Source organism: Lemur catta, chromosome 4, assembly GCF_020740605.2.
Source record: "Lemur catta isolate mLemCat1 chromosome 4, mLemCat1.pri, whole genome shotgun sequence".
NCBI classification, from domain to species: Eukaryota; Metazoa; Chordata; class Mammalia; order Primates; family Lemuridae; genus Lemur; species Lemur catta.
In genome coordinates, this window is record NC_059131.1 from 66,111,053 (window position 1) to 66,129,276 (window position 18,224).

Sequence of the window (18,224 nt, forward strand, 5' to 3'; positions counted from 1 at the left end):
GTATCTCAGAGACCTTTCCAGATCAGTATATATGGGTTTAGCTCATTCTTCTTAGCTGCTGTGTTATATTCGTAGTAGAGATGCATCTTGTAACCATTCTCATATTTGTAGACATTAAAAAGAGGAAAAAAAGAACATCCTTATACATAACTTTGTGTGCCCAAACTAGTCTTTCCCTAGCATAGATTCCTCCTAGCAGATTTACTGGGTCTGATGGTATATGTGCATTTTTTAAATTAATTTTTTTGTAAATGGGCATCTCACTATGCCCAGGCTGGACTCAAATTCTTGGGATCCAGTGATCCTTCCACCTCAGCCTTCCAAGTAGCTGGACTATAGGCATGTGCTACCATGCCTGGCTAGCATTTTAAATTTTACTAAGTTCTGTCAAAATACCATCCAAAAAAAGACTTTCTGAAATGATACTTTCATGAATACTACGAGAGTGATTTTCCGTATTCTTGCTTTTTTAAAATAGAAATTAATCCAATAGGCAGAAATGAGGCAGAAACTTATTATTTGGTTTTCTTTATAAGCAGAAAAAAAATTTGTAAAAGTTATTACTTAGTTTTTTTTTTCCTTTGATCTATACTTAGAAAACTACCTGGTGCTCGTTGCTTTTGCAGCATATATACTAAAATTGGAGCAATACAGAAAAGATTAGCATGATCCCTGTGCAACAATGACATGCAAATTCATGAAGCATTCCATATTTTTAAACTCAGCATACTTAAAAAAAAGAAAACTACCTGGAAGTGGAATGGGATTAGGAGAATTTCATTTTCTAAATTGAGTAATGTCTCAGGTTGTTTTAAAATAATAAATATATACTGCTTTTGGAACTTGAAAAACAATAAAGATTTTTTTTTTAAAGGAAAGTCAAACAAAACCTTCTTATAGGGTAGTTTACTGTTGCTATTTCTCTCTCAGTGCTGAGCAGGCCTAGAGCTGAGGGAGGCAGGTGAACTGTATATTAAAAGCCTTTGTTTCTTCTCAGTAGAGATACCACACTTTTGTAGGACCTATTGTCAACTAAAGGCTGAGTATTTTGCATCTTGAAATGATGGATTTGTGTGCAGATAGATTGTTGTGTGCATGTGCACACCAATCATAGAGGACTTTGGAGTAGCAGGCAGGAATACTTGTCAGCCCACATTCTTTATTCTCGTTTGCTCAAATAATATCCATGTGGTTTTCTCCACTCTTGTGCAAAATAAAACAGTGGACATTAAGTAAAAATTGAATTTTACCACTTTAGTTGGATCCTGGGGATTGACAAGTCATTGATAAGCATTGCCATCTACTTGGATGCTTTTTTCAGACCCGTTGTTACCATGAACTGATTGATGTCATATGCAATTCATAGCTGACCTTTACTACTGACAAAAAAAGACACTTCCAAATGAAAGTACACCCACCTGTTAACTGGGGGTCACTAACTCCTTCCTGTTGCAGTGGCCATGGTGGGATGTGACTGCGTGTGGCCCAAGGACAGAGCCTGTGACTTGCCCATCAGGATTGTGTCCACCTTGTAGGCAAGTTGGGGGCAATTCTTTCACCCACACACCACTGACCTAGCTTTGTTGGTGGCCCTTTTATCACCTAGATCTTTTGTGTTGGTTCTTCACCAGATAGGCTCTGTGGTCCTCCTTGGCTCTGTGTGACCACAGAATGTGTCAGTGGGTTAGTGGTTTTATGCCAAGGTAAGATTCTGATAGAAGGCAGTTAAGGTGATAGTAGAAAGTTACATAAACAACCATGGTTCTGCCTGAATTTTAGGGACAAAACAGTAATCCCTGCCATCAAGTGATTGACTGCCAAGTCCCAAGCTCCAGAATGGGTACTCTTTGTAAAGCATCATTTCATTTAATTTCCCAAAAAAGTGCGTCCCAGAGCCTGTAATCTCACAGCTAGCATGTGGCCGACACTGAATTGAGAATAGAGTTCGTGCTCATCCATACTCAGCAAAATCTTTACTAATTGGGTCCTTTCATCTCATTTAACATATTTTAAGGACCTCCTGTGGGCCAGGCATTGTTCTTGGGGCTAGGAATCCAGAGATAATACTTCCCTTCAAAGAGTTTATAGTTCAATAGGGAGACCCTCATTTAATTAAAATTGTTGTCTGTACTGTAATTTTAGGAGAAAATTAACCTCAGGAAACAAACTTCTTAGGAGATATTCTTGTCTAGTCTAAAAGACAATCCAGTCTCCTAAGGATTTGTTTTTAGGACAATACACATTAAATCCAGTCTCCTGGACATGAACGTTGACGCCACTCTGTAGTCAGAAATGTCATTCTGAACAACCATATTAAGGAAACCAGGTGGTATCTATTGCCAAAAATATTTTAGCTACGTTTACTCCTCGTACCAAGGTTTTCTCAGACGTTTAAGAAGCATCTTCATGGATGCAGAGACAAATAGGAATTTAAACCCACATTTTAATAATTTAGTACTCATTTGTAATTAGCATAGGAGCAAATATTTTAAGTTTATCTATTCCTTCTATAAGTCTTATAAACCAAGTTGATACTTGGGCATCACTTATAAATTCAGTTCCAAGTTACCGCCTGATGACCTGCCACAGGCACAACCCAGTGTTTGCTGGCCGGTGCCATCTGACCCCTCCTTGTCCCCACTTTCTCTCTCATTCATGGCAACCAAGCTCCTACCATCCTGACCTACCCACGTCCTATGTGCTCTGCCTGTCACACTTCCCATTTACCCCACTCTCCACCTGGATAGCTCTCTTTCTGCCTCCAGGTCTCAGCCGAAATGTCACTCCCTTGGGAGAACTTCCCTGATCCCCTAATCTTAAACAGGTCCCTCTATTTTTCTTTCTCAAAGCACCCTTAGGCACGTGTCTCAAACACAGCTTTGTATTTTGTGTCCTCACACCTGCCTGCTGTCTATGTCTTTTCTCTTCACCCATATACAAAATATTCACCATGGTGTCTCGCTTATTGTCAGTTTTTACTAAATGGCGCATGGATGGGTGTATGGACAGATGGACATATGGAATGGTTCTTTCACTGAACAAATATAGATTTCCTCTGACTTACAATGGTTTGACTTAGGATTTTTTTTTTTTAACTTTATGGTGATGTGAAAATGATACACATTCAGTAGAAACCATACTTCGGTACCATATTCAATAAATTACAGGAGATATTCAATATTTCATTATAAAAAAGGGTTTGTATTAGATGATTTTGCTCAATTGTAGGCTAGTGTGTTTCGACCATGCTGAAGGTGGGCTAGGCTGAGCTATGATGTTTGGTAGGTTAGGTTTATTAAATGTGTTTTCGACTTAACGATATTTTCAACTTATGGGTTTATCGGAGCATGACCTCCTCGTAAATCAAGGAGCATCTGTGCTTGAGTACTGTGACATGCCAGGTTCTTGCTAATCGTCAGCTCTTGAGCTGCTTACCTTCTTGGGGGAGAGGGAAAATGATCACACACAACGTGTCAGGTGGTAGTGAATACTATGACAAAAAAAATACTGAGCAAGGCAGGTAGAGAGAAAAGGTAGGCTGTATCGTAGCCAGTGAGGTGTATCCGAGGCAGGATTATTGCTAATGGAGAGAAAAGGTAGGGATGCTATTGTACATGGATGTCAGGAAAGGCTGCACGGAGAAGGTGATACTTGAGCAGAGACCTGGTAGACGTGAGGGCTTGAGCCATATCTAATTCATGGCAGAAAAGCTAAATTCTCAGCGTTCCACGTTTTCAGAGTGATTTCGAGTTGTGTGTTTATCTCGTCTCATGATACGGTTTTAATGTTTGTTACGCATCTAAAGCTGAACACACAAGGTTCCGTGGAGGGAGAGGCCCTGGGATGATATGAGCTGGGGTTTTTTTGTGAAAGGGACAATTCCAGGAAAAGAAAAAAAAGGTATTTATGAGACACATTTTTTATATCTTCAGTTCATTTTTTATAATCCTAAGGGAAGTGATGGATCATAAAAAAATGAATATTTTTCTTTCCCCTTTTGGGAGTCAGTATGAAGTTAATAAGAACAAGGTTACTTTACAAAATCTTCTGGGCTTGGCAGGTTCAGCCATGTTTGTATGTCACTGATTTCTTTACTTTTTTCTTTGCATCTGCTGTAGAATTTTACAGGAGTCATTGAATAACAGGGTCAATAGTTCTCTTAATCTGAAAGGCATCACATTAAAACAGGGTGGTCTGGTTGTGAGGGTTTCCTCCAAGTGGTACAGATGAATGTTAAATACCAGTTCAGGTAGCAGGCAAGCCATTTCTGATTGCCGGGAAGGCCCCAAGAACCAGCTGGCCTTTGTAAGTTAGGAGAGAGAGCAAATAAGGCAGTAAATCCCTAGGCAGCAGCCCACAGAGGAAGGTTGTTGGAGTCTCCAATATAGGGAACCACAAAATCATGGAAACCCAAGAGACGTGTTCACCTTCCTTTTCCTGAGGCTGGTGAATGCAGTTATATGTGAGGCTGCTGGCACTTGTCCTAGTTAGGTGCATGTAGCAGATGGTAAGGCTTAGTTGACCATTCTGTAGTCCTTTCCACACTGAATAGTTCAGTGGCAGTGCCATTTGTGGCTGGAAAGCTTGCTTCTTTTCCTGTGGTCTTCCCCTTTCTTGTGCTCCTCTAAGGCACTGTTTGAACCCTCAATGTCCTTAGGAGCCTTTGGGGCAGAAGAGAGAGGAAACTACAGGGACTTTGAGCTCAGGGGCTTCAAACCTGCTGAAGTGCCAGGGCAGTAATTCTCAGTGTGGTCATCACAAGTGCTTTTTGAAATGTAGATTCCTGGTCCCATCCCAAGGAACAGAAGGTGCAGCATTGGGATTGAAGGGCTGACACCTAAGCAATGGGAAGCAGTGCCTGAACACAGAAGCCCACTGCTGCGTCTATCAAATTTCCTAATTATAAGATGATTTTTTTCTTCCAAAAATGTGTCCGGCAGCCTCAATCCCAGGGAGTCTAATTTAGCAGGCTCTTAGTAGAGTCTCCTCTCCATAAAGATAAGTCTCTCTCTGTGCTGCCCAGGGAGGGGCGAGAGCTGTGTAGGATTCACAAAACATGATAAATTATAGGACCTGCTCACTGTCCTCATCTAGCTTGTAATTTAGGCAAGAAGAGCTTCTGAAACCACAAACATTGAAATCGTAATTCCAGTCCATGGAAGGGAAGATCCCACACTGCAGTGCCTGGTCAAGTGCATGATGCGTGGTTTACAGTGGGCCTGGGCTGTCCCCACTGGCCCAGTCCCCTTTCAGCTGTGCTTTGGGTTGCAACAGTGATTTTATAAAGTCAAAAAATGTCACGAAAAACTCCAAACTTCCAGCTTGTCTTGAAAATCAGGAGGTATAGCAGTGCTGGGCTCAAATCCCTGCATGGTAACAGTCAGCAGCCCCGCTGCCCTCAGGTGTGCCGTGGCCGCCTGTCCTGCAGAGCTGTGTTGTGTCTGGGCTAGGAGCGGGGCTGGGTTCAAATCCTGGCCCCACTACTCCCCAGCTGGCTGACCCTGTGCAGGTTGCCTGACCTCTCGGCACGTCTGGGCAATGGCAGTGCCCCCCTCCTAGGTTTGTAGGAATTCAATGAGTGAGTCATGTGAAAGGCTGGGCACAGGTCCTGGCCCACAGGAAGCACCGATAATTAGTATTGTGGCTGCTGTTATTAAATATTGTCTCGACTCCTCCCTGCCTGCCCCTGGGAAGCATTCACATGTTTGATCTGTGGATTGGAGGAAGGAAGGCTCACCACAGCCTGCGGATTGATGGACATTTCGGGGGAGCTGTCTTTCAAATTGGGCTTGAACTGAGAGAGGGAGGACAGCATGCCAGGCAGGGAACAGCAAGAGGAAAAGCTTGGAGGTGGGAAGTGCCGGCCACTTGGAGTGGCTATAAACATAGTCGTTATATTACTGTTGAGCATTTTCTCACCTTTCAGTGAGTTGCAAGTAGGTTTGGGTCTTGGTGCATATCAGTGTCTTCAACCCCTGAGAAAGGATGCGATTGTTCCCAGGTTGGGCATACACAGCCTTCTTCAGGACAGTGACACTAACCCACTGAGCAGGCTGTGGGCAGGGTCACCGTGGGGCACATGGGAAGGGTCAGAAGACCCTCCTGTGTCATTACAGGCTTAGGAAATAGACTGGCCCTAAGATACCCCCAGAACTAGAACAAGACAAACCTCGCTCCCAGCAGAAGAGAATGTCTGAATGTCCTAGAAGTCGGTGGGCTAGGGGTGGGCCGAGACAGGGGTGTTCAGGGCTGAGACTGGGGCAAATGGGGTGACCCAAGAGAGGCCCAGACAATGCCCAGACAAGGGGAGAAGGAAGAAGAGGAAGAGAAGCCTCCACTTTCCCCAGCTTGGGGGCCAGGTGTGTGAGTGGACCCCAGCTCCTTTTTGGACGGCAGCAGCAGTGACAAGAGACTGCACTGTGCTTTGAAATGCTGAACTTGGAGTAGGCTGCTCATTTTGAGTTCTGAGTTTTCTAGTGGTCCTCAGCCCAGATAATCAGACATCCCCACAAATCAAGAATATGCTATAATTCCACTATTTCCATATCCAAATGACACCTCTTCAATTGTCTCACATTTAGAAGTAATACCCAAAAATAGGTTTTGAGGAATCCCATGCCCCAGTGTTTTATTTGGAAGGTAAGATCACTATATTTGTCAGCCATAAATACTTGGATGAGAGTATGAATTCCTAAGGATTTGCCACTTCCGGCTGATAGCATTAGATCCTTTGGAAGTGTCCTGTGTCATAATATGCCAGCAGATTTAGAATTTTAAACAGTCATGGAAATAAACAGGTGCTCGGTGCAGCTAAAAATAACCACCCTGGGGAGTGAAGCTGCGCAGTGCCAAGGAGCTAAGGTGGGCAGAGCTGCACTTTAAGGGGAGGTCTAGACTGTGGGAGAAAGCCAAGAAAAGGAAATCCTAGCCCCATCCCTCCTCCCAGCACCCATGAGTATGCTTTCTTTTCTCAGAATCTCCTTCTGGTGGGCTGACCGTTTTGCGTCACCTCAAGTGAAATGTCTCGAAGCCCCAGCCTACCGCCCTCCCACCGTGCACAGTTTTTCTGCCTAGATTTCTGAGTTGAAGGCTGGCTCCGAGAGGGGTCCCACTGTGTGTGGATGGAGCGTGGGGTGCTGTTGCTGCTGTCCTCACCCCAGAACACCCCTGACTCAGCCCCCAAGGCCTCCGGCTGGTGAGAGGTGTGAGGGATGACCAGGGTGTGCTTTGCCCAGCAGTGTCCGGGAGCCCAGGCATTCCGCCCATTAAATCCTCCTCCTCCCCCAAGGGCCTCAGCCACATCCTCCCTACCCTGCTGCACTTCCCGAGAAGTGAAAGATGGTGGCTGTCAGCGCGTAAAGGATGACGGGTGGCAAGTGGGGTAAACACAGCTTGTTACTACCAGATTCAATTACCGGGTGGTGCTTGAGACACATGGCCAGGGGCCCCTCCGCCCCGTGAGGGCAGGGGCGGCCTTAGTCACCAGGAGCAGGTCCTGTGAGGGATGCCAGGGAATAGTCCCGCAGAGCCAGCGTCAGCAGACAGGACTGGTTGTGTTATCTCAGGTTTTCAGTATTGGTAGTTTTGAATTGAGAGCCTTGGTTAGAACCTGAGAATAACCAAAACTGCACAAAAGACATGAGTGTTCAAAAGAAGACACAATAAACTTCAAAAACAAACAAAACTGTGTATGGTGATAAAGGTTAGAATAGTAGTTACACTGGGGCAGAGGAATGCTAGCTGGGAAGGGACATGCAAGAACCTTCCAGAATGGGTTCTAGAATGTCCCATATCTTGATCTGGTGGTGGTGACACAGGTTTATAGATGTGTAAAAGTTAATTGAGCTGTACATTTAAGATGTGGGGAGTTACTCTGAACCTATTCTGGTTCAGGGGAGTGCCCGATAGAAAAAAAAGATGTGTGTATTTTGCTGTATATATGATATATCTTGATAAATAAGTATAAATTAAGAAAGAAAAATATGCATAAAGGAGGTCTGTGAACAGAAACACCTTGGCAACATTTGAATAACCTAGCTTTTACCATCTTTGGAGTTTGCTGTTCCATGTCCCTGTGTTCTAAAAACCTGATTTGGTTCAGTCCAGACATTGAAAACACCAGCCACCTATAGAGAATAAAATAATGGCGAGTCTCTTCCTAGCTTGACAGTCGGCAAGAGAGTAATTTGGAAACTTCCAGCCTCATATCCTTAAATCAGAGTCTCTCCATCACTCCACAGTGGGATGCGATTCTTGGGGGACCGAGGACAAGCAGGCCGGGCTCTGAGTGGCTGCTCTTCCGCTTGCTAACACCGGGCTGGCTAGAAATCCTTAAGATTCGGTTTCCTTGTGAATGAGGTGAACAACTCTTAAGAGTGTTCTTCAGCGAAGGAGTACCTGTGACGTGCTCCACCCAGCGGCGAGTACACAGCAAGTGGCCAATCAGTGTGAAAGATCTGCTGCTGCTGTTTGTCCTTGTCACCACTGTCATGAAATTGTACAGGGTTGAGGGAACTCAAGGGAGCCACTGACGCTCGCCAGTGACAGAGCCTTGTACCTCTACAAATGGCTTCAACTAACAGTTCCCACACGACCCAACTTTTCCTACAGTTGGACCGGCTCCAGGGTGCAGAGGCCCCCTCTGGCTTGGCAGCATTGCTTGGCTGCAGCCTCTGCTGGTTCTCAGAGCAGGAGCCCAGTTGAGTTGGCCAACAGTGTACCCACGTTGAAGCAGCTGTGGCGAACATCTGGCTCTGATTATCTGGCTGGGAATGGCCGGGGGTGGGAGCACCGTGATTTATAGATTGCTCCTTTGGCTGTAAATCCCATCTGTAATTGTGACTTCTCTGTCCCTAATTGTTTGCAGAGAAGAGAGGAGCTCAATGGCTTACAATCCCTGGCAGGGCCCAAGGCTGTGGGGGGGGGGGTGAGGTTTGTTGCTAGGACACGGCTGTCTTTGTTTTGGTCCCTGCTCAGCAGTGTTTTTAGGGCCCTGTATACATTTCTCTGTATTGTTAATGTAATTTGTTCAGGCAGTGAACAGCCAAGTTCAGCTGAAGGAATCCAATACTCATAACAGAAACACCAGAGGCCAGGTTTTTGTGGTCAAATTAGGGTTTTGCGGCCTCAGAAGAGAATGAAATGTTGGTGCTGTGTAGAGGGACAGTCTCCCTTTCTCTTCTCATGCGGACGCTGGCCTAGGTTCAGCTTCCTTAAGGAGCTTGGCTTTGGGGCACCAAGTGCACCACATTCAGGGCTGTGTTAGGTGGGGAGCGGCTGCCCTTCTCTGAGAAAGAGAATGCAGATTTTATTCAAAAGGGATGAAAGGACGCTAACAAAGTATGAGCCCATTTGGGCCTCGCCTGTCCAGCCTGTCCGGCCTTCCCTTCACCCTGGCTCCAGGCAGCGTTTTTCTCCCCCTCCCCCACCCCCGGGTGACTTGACTGGTGCGGAAATAATAGTTGGGATCTGTTGGGAAGGTCTGTGACTGTGCAAAATGCAATTTGCCTGTTTCCGTTGCCCGTGAAGACCCCACAGCCCACTTGCCATCTGGGAACCTCGCTCCCTGCTGTGCTTGGAGTTTTCAGAAAGGATGTATTCCTAACAACTTTCAGTGAATGGTTAGCGGTATTACGTTAACTCAGTTCGTCCTACCCTGTTCATTTTGTCTAAGAAATTAAAATAAAATTAAAACAAATATACCAGCCCACAAACATTTTGCATGTTTCTTTTGCTTTTAGAATGCATACATGTTGTGAAATTAATCAGACCGACATTTTCAGCCCCCTCCCTGCCTGCCTTGGAAGCACGCCTGGTATACATACATCCCTCTGGCCATGCAACAATTACCAAACACCTTCTGTGGTTACCAAGTAGAATGTGATAGGGTCCTGGCCCTCCAGAGCTTAAAACATAGGGGAACAAACAGGAAAATGAGCCCTTACAAGTGATGAATAGCTGACAAAGCAGAATAAAACGTCACCTGGAAGACCTGAGAAAGGAGGAGTGAGGGGAGGCCTTGGGGAGATTTTGAGCTGAGCCTTGCAGGAGAGCACCAGTCATAGGTTCTAGTACTACCTAGATCCTGCAAGCCTTCCCTTCCCCTCTGTCCCAGCCACTGGCAGCCCCCCACCCCCATAAGGGGAGAGAGTTGCCTTCTTGTTAATGACCCCATTCATTATCCCTAGAACCTGGTGACTTCCCAGAAGTCTTCAGAGGCAAGCCACCTTCAATTGAGAAGAGAAATCCTATGTACGTGGTGAATACACGTGTTGTGTAGACACCTCCTGCCCTCACCACATCCACACACTGACATCATCAACTTAAAACAAGTTTATTCATTATGGGCACTTTCACTCTGCACTGGATGTTCATAAATGAACCAAATAAGCCTGTGAATTTCTTAATCTTGATTGTTACCAATGTGAAATAGATAAGATTGAAGCACACCCGGCAAGTCATGCTGACTTAATTTCCAAGATCCTCATTTAAAGTGATTGAGTCCAAAGGAGGGAAAACACGTCTGTTCACACTTCATGGCACTACTCGTGTGGGAGCATCACAGCACTTCAGCCCATGTCCCAGCTTGTTGTGTGCTGCTAAGCCATTCAGACTCGGGACGTCACCGCCAGTCAGTCTGTGCCAGTGCACACGTCACTGATCCCAGGATGCAGTTGAGGCCCTTTTCTTGGGAGACTTTCTTGACACCCCACCCACCACTGACTTGCATGTTCCCTGCCCATGATTCACTTCTGTACCCCATCCCCCGGTACCCTATATAGGTTAAATATCCTTTATCTGAAATGCTTGGGACCAGAAGTATTTTGGATTTCAGATTTTTTTTGATTATTTACATTATACTTACCAGCTGAGCATCCCTAATTCAAAAATCTGAAATCTGAAATGCCCATTTCACTTGAGCAGTCATATTGGTGCTCAGAAAGTTTTGGATTTTGGAGCATTCTGGATTTCAGATCTTAGGATTTGGGATGCTCAACCTCTACTGGCATTAAATTAGCACTTTTCCTTTTCTTATTTGTCTCCTCCACTAGACCATGCATTCCTGGGGATCAAAAATTGTGTCCTCTTCTCCCATGCCTAGAGAGTACCCAGGAGTTGTTCACTATGTATTTATGGAGTAACATTTTCTTGTGTGTGTCTTTTATCTCTTAGGAAATTTGGCTTTCCAGACAATAAATTCTCCCTTTTCCAAGTACGATAATTAACTTTAGCTGTTTTTGATGGAAATATTCAAAATGCATCCTGTACTTTCCTAACTTCTAATGGCTCCAAACGTCTATATTAAAGTAAAGAACTAGGACATATTTAGTTAAAATAGGTTCTTGTTCCAATGAAAAAAATTGCTCATAGTGTCCTTTCCTAAAGTTCTTGCCTTTTCCTCTCTCAGAGGGCTCCTTGGACCTTTACCCACGCTTTCCTGACTTGTTTGAGGAGCACTGCTTGGTTATTGTACGGCCCAGGCATCTGTAGTTCAAGTAGCAGCTGACCATCTAGGCAAAGGGAAAGACATGACATAATACAGACCCCCACCTTGTCATACGGTCATGAGGGTGACATAAGATGTTCAGAAAAGGCCAAATGTGTGTTCTAAGCTTCCTGTTGAAAGAAAGAAGGAGGATCAGAGAAATACAAATTAAAACAATGAGATGACAAAAGGTAAAGCCTAAGAATACCGGCATTGGCAAGGATGTGGGTTAATAAACGATGCTTACATCAGTCTACTTTGAGGAATGATTTGGCAATATCTAGTACCATTGAAGATGCACATATCTTATGACCCAGCAAATCTCCTACCTAATGCTCAAGGGACATGAAGAAGAATAATTCTTGCTGCATTATTTACAGTGTCATAAACTGGACACAACATATGGGGCCATCAATATATTAAATAAATAAATATAGTCATGTAGTAGAATACAATGAATTAGGCCGGGTGCAGTAGCTCATGCCTGTAATCCTAGCACTCTGGGAGGCCAAGGCGGGCGGATCATTTGAGCTCAGGAGTTTGAGACCAGCCTGAGCAAGAGTGAGACCCCGTCTCTACTAAAAATAGAAAGAAATTATCTGGCCAACTAAAATATATATAGAAAAAATTAGCCGGGCATGGTGGCACATGCCTGTAGTCCCAGCTACCCGGGAGGCTGAGGCGGTAGGATCGCTTAAGCCCAGGAGTTTGAGGTTGCTGTGAGCTAGGCTGACACCATGGCACTCACTCTAGCCCGGGCAACAAAGTGAGACTCTGTCTCAAAAAAAAAAAAAAGAATACAATGAATTAACCCACATCTACATATATTAGCATGAATAAATTGCAAAAGTCTAATGTTGCTTAGAAAAAGCAAGTTATTAAAGAATGCTTAAAATGTGGTACCATTTATATGAATGTTTGTAACTTCCAAGAGAAATACTGCATTTAGTTATGTAGAAGAGTGCCCTGGTGCTTAGGAGATCTATGCTGAGGGTGAGGTGTCACAGTGTCTACAACTGACTTTCATATGGCTCAGCAAAATAAAAATGTGTGTGTGTGTGTGTGTGTGTGTGTGTGTGTGTGTGTGAGAATACATATGCAGGGGAGAGGGGGACATAAAGCAATTTGGAAACATGTTAATGCTGTTGAAGGACAGATGGATATTCACTGTACTTTTTGAACAACTTTCCTGTTAATTTTGAGTTTTTCAAGATGAAAAGTTGGAGAAAACATTCAAATTGAGCCTATAAATTGTTTGTGGGTAATATGTATGTAATGAAAGTATAGAAATATGCAGCAGCATGATAAACGGCACCTTTAGGACCACAGTTACTTCTGGGGAGGGTGGGAAAATGGATGGCTGAGATTGAATACTTTAGCTGTATCAATAACACTTTATTTCTTAAAAAAAAAGAAATAAGGAGCTTTAGGATTACTACGGGACAGTGTTAAACTGTTCAGTCTGAGTAATAAGTACATTAGTGTCTGTAGTTACTTTTTCTACTTAAAAAATATATATATATATAGTTTTATAGATGACAGATCATAAGTTCTATAACTAAAAATGATATCTGTTAAAACTATAGAGAAATAGGAAGTGAATAATTTAATTTTCATTTTAAAATTAAAACTTATTTTAAAAGTTATTATTAGAAAAAATTTATTATTAGAAAGCATTTTGTGCCTAAAAGATGTGGTGGTATACCTCATTCTCTCTGATAGACACGTATCAAATGCCTATGAAGGAATCACCACAAGGCATGCTGGGGCTACAGAGGCTTCCAGTGCAAAATGAGAGTAAATAGGAAATGGAAGCACATATATAAAATGTATTTTATATATTTCCATATATAGAGAGAAAATATATTTTTAGCTCTATCACTGGGAAAGCCTAGAAACAATGGTCATCTCAGTAGCATTGACCAACTTCAGCACTCAGATGATATTCTCCAAATAAAATCAGGGCTGCTGGGAAAAATGGCTGATTTGACGTACAAGGCAAGCCTAGAGTATATTGTGATACAAGAAAGCATGAAAATGATTGAAGACCACTAGAAACTCAGGTCTGCAGTTAGGGACTCAGGGAATAGGACTACTAGATCAGAAGAACTCAGGAGCCAACCTGAACAAGATGGGAAAGATGAAATAATTTGAGCATCAATAATATACCATATTTATTTAAATCCTTAAGTTCACAGTGACACCACAAAACACAACTAAATAAATACCAACACTGGTCTCCTTTGGAGGACAACAGGGAGCTAAGTCATTATTTTCAACCTGGTAAATAAAGAGAAAGAACTCATGCATTTATGTTGCCTGTGCAATGTGCTCTTTGCCACCAGCACACTAGTTGAGGAAAGTTTCTTTACAGAAGTATTCCAGCTAATAATTAAAGAAGAAAAAGTCTTCTTCCCTGGCTTAGTTCATTTTGTGTTGCTGTAACAAACACAAATACCAAAAGGAGGTAATTTATAAAGGAAAGAAATTTATTTGGCTCATGGTTCTGGAGGCTGGGAAGTCCAAGGGCAAGGCGCCGGCATCTGCTCAGCATCTGGTGAGAGTCTTCTTACTGCGTCATCCCATGGTGGAAGGCCAAGAGAGTACACTTGTGTGTGTTTATACACACACACATACACAAGGGGAAATGGGGAGGGAATGAGAAAGAGAGAAAAGGTGGGTGGGGTGGTGTAGGCTAGGAGAAGGAAACTAAACTCCTTTTATCAGGAACCCACTCCAATAATAAGGGCATTAATCCATCCATGAGGAAAGATTCCTCATGACCTAATTACCTTTTAAAGGTACCATCTCTCAACACATTGCATTAGGGATTAAGTTTCCAACACATGAATTTTGGGGAACACATTCAAACTATAGCATTCCTTCTCCCCTACATCACGCAAAACAACATTAAACCTGAATTTGATCAAGCCTCTAGATCTAATTATTAGTTTACTGAAAATATACGGTTGAGAGGAACATGTTAAATGGCACCATGAAGATGTGATTAGCAAAATCCAGACCGTAGAAAACACTACAGGAGCAATAACCTAGTTTCCGTCAAATAATACAAGAAGAGAGAAAGAGAGGAAGAAAGAGAGAAAGAGGGACCCCTAAAGACTAAAAGGCAAAAATGATTAAAGATTAAAAAAAAAAAAAAAGACTGAGAAAGATTAAAAGACATGTATTAACCAATAGCCGTATATAGGCCGTACATTGGGTCCTGATTGAAATAATCAAACTGTAGGGAAAAATAATTTATAAGACAATCAGGAAAATATAAAAGCATGACTACAGAGAATTATTGTTAACCTTTAAAAATGTGATAATCATTTTATAGGAATTTTAAAAATTTCTGTTTTCTAGAGAGACACACGGAAATATTTACCAATGAAATGATATGCTATCTGGGATTTGTTTCAAAATAGTTTGGGGTGGGAGAGCAGCAAGTGGGTGGAGGAGAGATGAATGGAGTTTGGCCATGAGCCAGGAATTATAGAACTTGGGTGATTATTTAACCGGGTTCATTATATTATTCTCTCTACTTTTGTAAATGTTTGCAAATTTCTAAAATAAAAATATTTTTATTTTAAATATTTAATGTTTTAAATATTTAATTTTTATTCACCTGGAAGAATCCAGATAAGAGCTGAAGAGCTTGGTGGACGGTGGAGCATCTGAGCAGGACCCAGCAGGCAAGGAGGGAAGGCAGGGAGGGGTCTGATCAGGTTTGCTGCAGGAAGCAGAGGTGCTGGTGTGCACTTCCCCAGGTAAAAGCTGGATTTTGGTGTGCTGAGAATGAGGAGGACAAAGAAAAATGCAAAGCCCAGCAAAAAGTGCCCAAAGGCGACCGCCCACAACAAAAAATGGGACAATGAACGATTTAACACTGTGTGACACACAGTTTCTAAGACTTTACAAATAAAAACTCCTTTAGTCCTTAGAGCAACCCTCCCACAGGTATGTGCTGTTCTTATCCCTATTTTATACTTGAGGAAACTGAGGCACAAATTACTTGCCTGAGGTTTCCCTTAAGCCAGGATTTCAGCCTGGGTAAACCCGGAACCTGGGTCCTTAACCATTGTGCTGTGCTGCGACTCTTTGTCAGTGCCACTTCTGTATTTTGGTGGAAATCTATGACTGTAAAATAGTTTCCTCTCTCAACTTCTCTGTTCCCAAAGCCCCCATTCTCCTGCTTACCCAAGTTTGCTATCTTCAGCTTTTCTCTCTCTCCCTGGTGTCCTGTAATAACCACTTGGCTCTGGGTTCTGTTGATTCTGTAAAACTGTCCTCCCATCCCAGAGCCACCCCAGGCTGAATCACTGCAGGAGTGCCCTGACTCCAGGTTTTCCCTGTCTGCTTGTCTCCATTAACCTCCTGATCCTCCTGATGCACCACTTGCCCCCCGTCACTCCCCTGCATATAGACCTGCAAGGCATCCTCATCCACTACAGAATGAACACAGGGTCTTACTAACTCTAAGGCAGCGAGACAAGACAAGTACTTCGTCCTCAGAGTGAGTCAATGCTTAATAAATCTTCAGCCCTATGCTGTTTGGCTGTTTTCTCAGCATCTACCTTATAACAACTATCTACAAAAACCCGTCTAACTAAACATCTTCAGGCTTCTGCTCTTGAGCCCACCATTTTGCACTCTCAGCTCTGATCACTGGATTGATCTCCTCTCTGCTTACAAACTCAAACCCACCCTCAGGACTCAGCTAAGGCCTCTGTTCCTCCCATAAGCTATTAAAGCACTTGCCACCTGGCCCCCACCTCTGGGTTTCCTGGACCAAATTTCAGAAACCTTGGCCAGGGGGAGGGATTGGCAGAACAATGCCACCTTTTATGTTTACCAAGTAAAGATATTACAAGAAACAACTACCTAATCTCATTTCAAAAAGGACATTTTAATAACAAGGAAAAAGGGGGCAAGTCTTTTAAATTACATAAATTTAGTTTTAGTAAAAACTTGCCTTTTAGTCCTTATTTCTACCTTACTGGAAACTACTAGTGTGTGCCACGTCTTGGAATGCATATATATCTTATTCCCCATCTTCATTATAAGGTCTGGATTCTGGGAATCTGTCTTTTTTTTAGGGGGGGGTAATCTATCTTTATTGAGAAGTTTCTCAATAAACATTTGATGTTTGATTTGATGTTGGTTTAAAATCAGTCAGCTATATTCATGGTGTTCATATATTTGCCTTTCATTCAGTGAATAATCATTGAGCAGCTCCTAGCAGTCTGGCGGTGTCTTAGGGACTGAGACATAAGCAAGATGGGGCCCCAGCCCTGGAAGGACTACGTTTTGGGTGGGGAGGGGGGTCAGTATCCAGTCACAGGAACAGGGACTTTGTGGTGGGAAGGGCAGCATAGACCTTGAAAGGGAGGAAGGCGTGAGTTGGGGCTCCCTTCAAAGTGTGCCTCCTGACTTGGGGTCCCCGAGGAGTTCAGAGTGGTTAGAATCTGGTCAGAGGAAGCAGGGAAGGAGATGCTGAGAGATGGACTAGGGAGGTAGCAGAGACCAGCTCTTTAAATTCCTTCTTTACCATTCTTACCACTTCCTTATTTTGAAGGAGACTGAGGAACTATTGAAAAAGTGTCCTATTATCCCAATTCTGTTAAAAAAAAGAAAAAAGAGAGAGAGAGAGAAAGAAAGAAGGAAACAGAATGATGTGAACATGTACATGTCTGTTTGTCCGTGGCTCCCATTCCTGACAGGAGACTGGGAAGAGTCACGCCAGACGCGGGGGAGAACATACAGAGGGAATAGTTCCACATCTTACGTGAGCTACTTACTGGAAGAGAGAGAAAGGGAGGGAGAAGCATGTTTATTGAGAAAATGTGAAGACGTGGCGTGAGGGGGATTTTTTTTTTGAGATGGGTTTTCACTCTGTCACCTAGGCTGGAGTACCATGGTGCGCTCATAGCTCACTGCAGCCTTGAACTCCTGGGCTCTAGTGATCCTCCTGCTTCAGCCTCTCAAGTAGCTGGGATTACAGGCATATACCACCACGCCTGGCTAGTTTTTCTTTTTTCTGTAGAAACAGGGTCTTGCTATTTTGCCCAGGCTGGTCTTGAACTCAAGCCCTCCCACCCCAGCCTCCCACATCTCTGGGATTATGGGCATGAGCCACCACACCTGACTGGCGGAAGCTTTTTTAATGTCACTTTATAATCCTGTCACTCAGCTATATCCATTTAAAAATGTTGGCCCAATTTCTGCCAAACTTTTCTTCTGGTGTGTCTTCATTCTGAGGTACAACTCGGTGTGTTGCTGTTTTCACTTAATATTTTATCATAAGCACTGTCTCTAATTGACTTACCTAACCATTCCCCTATTTTAAGAAATGCTGGTTTTTCTGGTATTTTACTCTCATAAAGAATAGTGCTTGGTGGGGAGGGGTCTGCTGGCCCCTGCAGTGGGGGCTGAGTGTCACTTTTCACCTACAAAAGAAAAAAAGAAAAAAGAAAAAAAGAACAGTGCAGCACACATCTCTTATGTAGAAAGTTTTTTCTGAATTTAGGATCATTACCATAGAGTGGAGTCCCAGACTTGGGCTCATTGAGTAAAAGGCTAGGAACATTTTAAAGCTCATTGCCAAATTGCCGGATTTCCTTGCAGGGGCTGAATCAGGGGACTGAATCAGGGGGCTGAATCAGGGGCAGCCATGGAGCACCCCTTTCTCCTAGACCTACACATGGCACACTTGTTTCTGTGGGGCAGCCTTTTTATT

The 18,224-nt window shown here is 43.3% G+C and overlaps 1 protein-coding gene and 1 non-coding gene across 3 annotated transcripts in view; both read left to right on the forward strand.

Moving 5' to 3' along the window:
• Nucleotides 1–18,224, forward strand: part of TCF7L1 (transcription factor 7 like 1) — a 150,960-nt gene that overhangs the window by 62,847 nt on the left and 69,889 nt on the right. The gene's annotated exons all lie outside the window — the stretch shown is intronic.
• LOC123637567 lies at nt 615–717 on the forward strand. Its single transcript, XR_006734935.1, has one exon. It is a non-coding gene; the product is annotated as a U6 spliceosomal RNA (small nuclear RNA).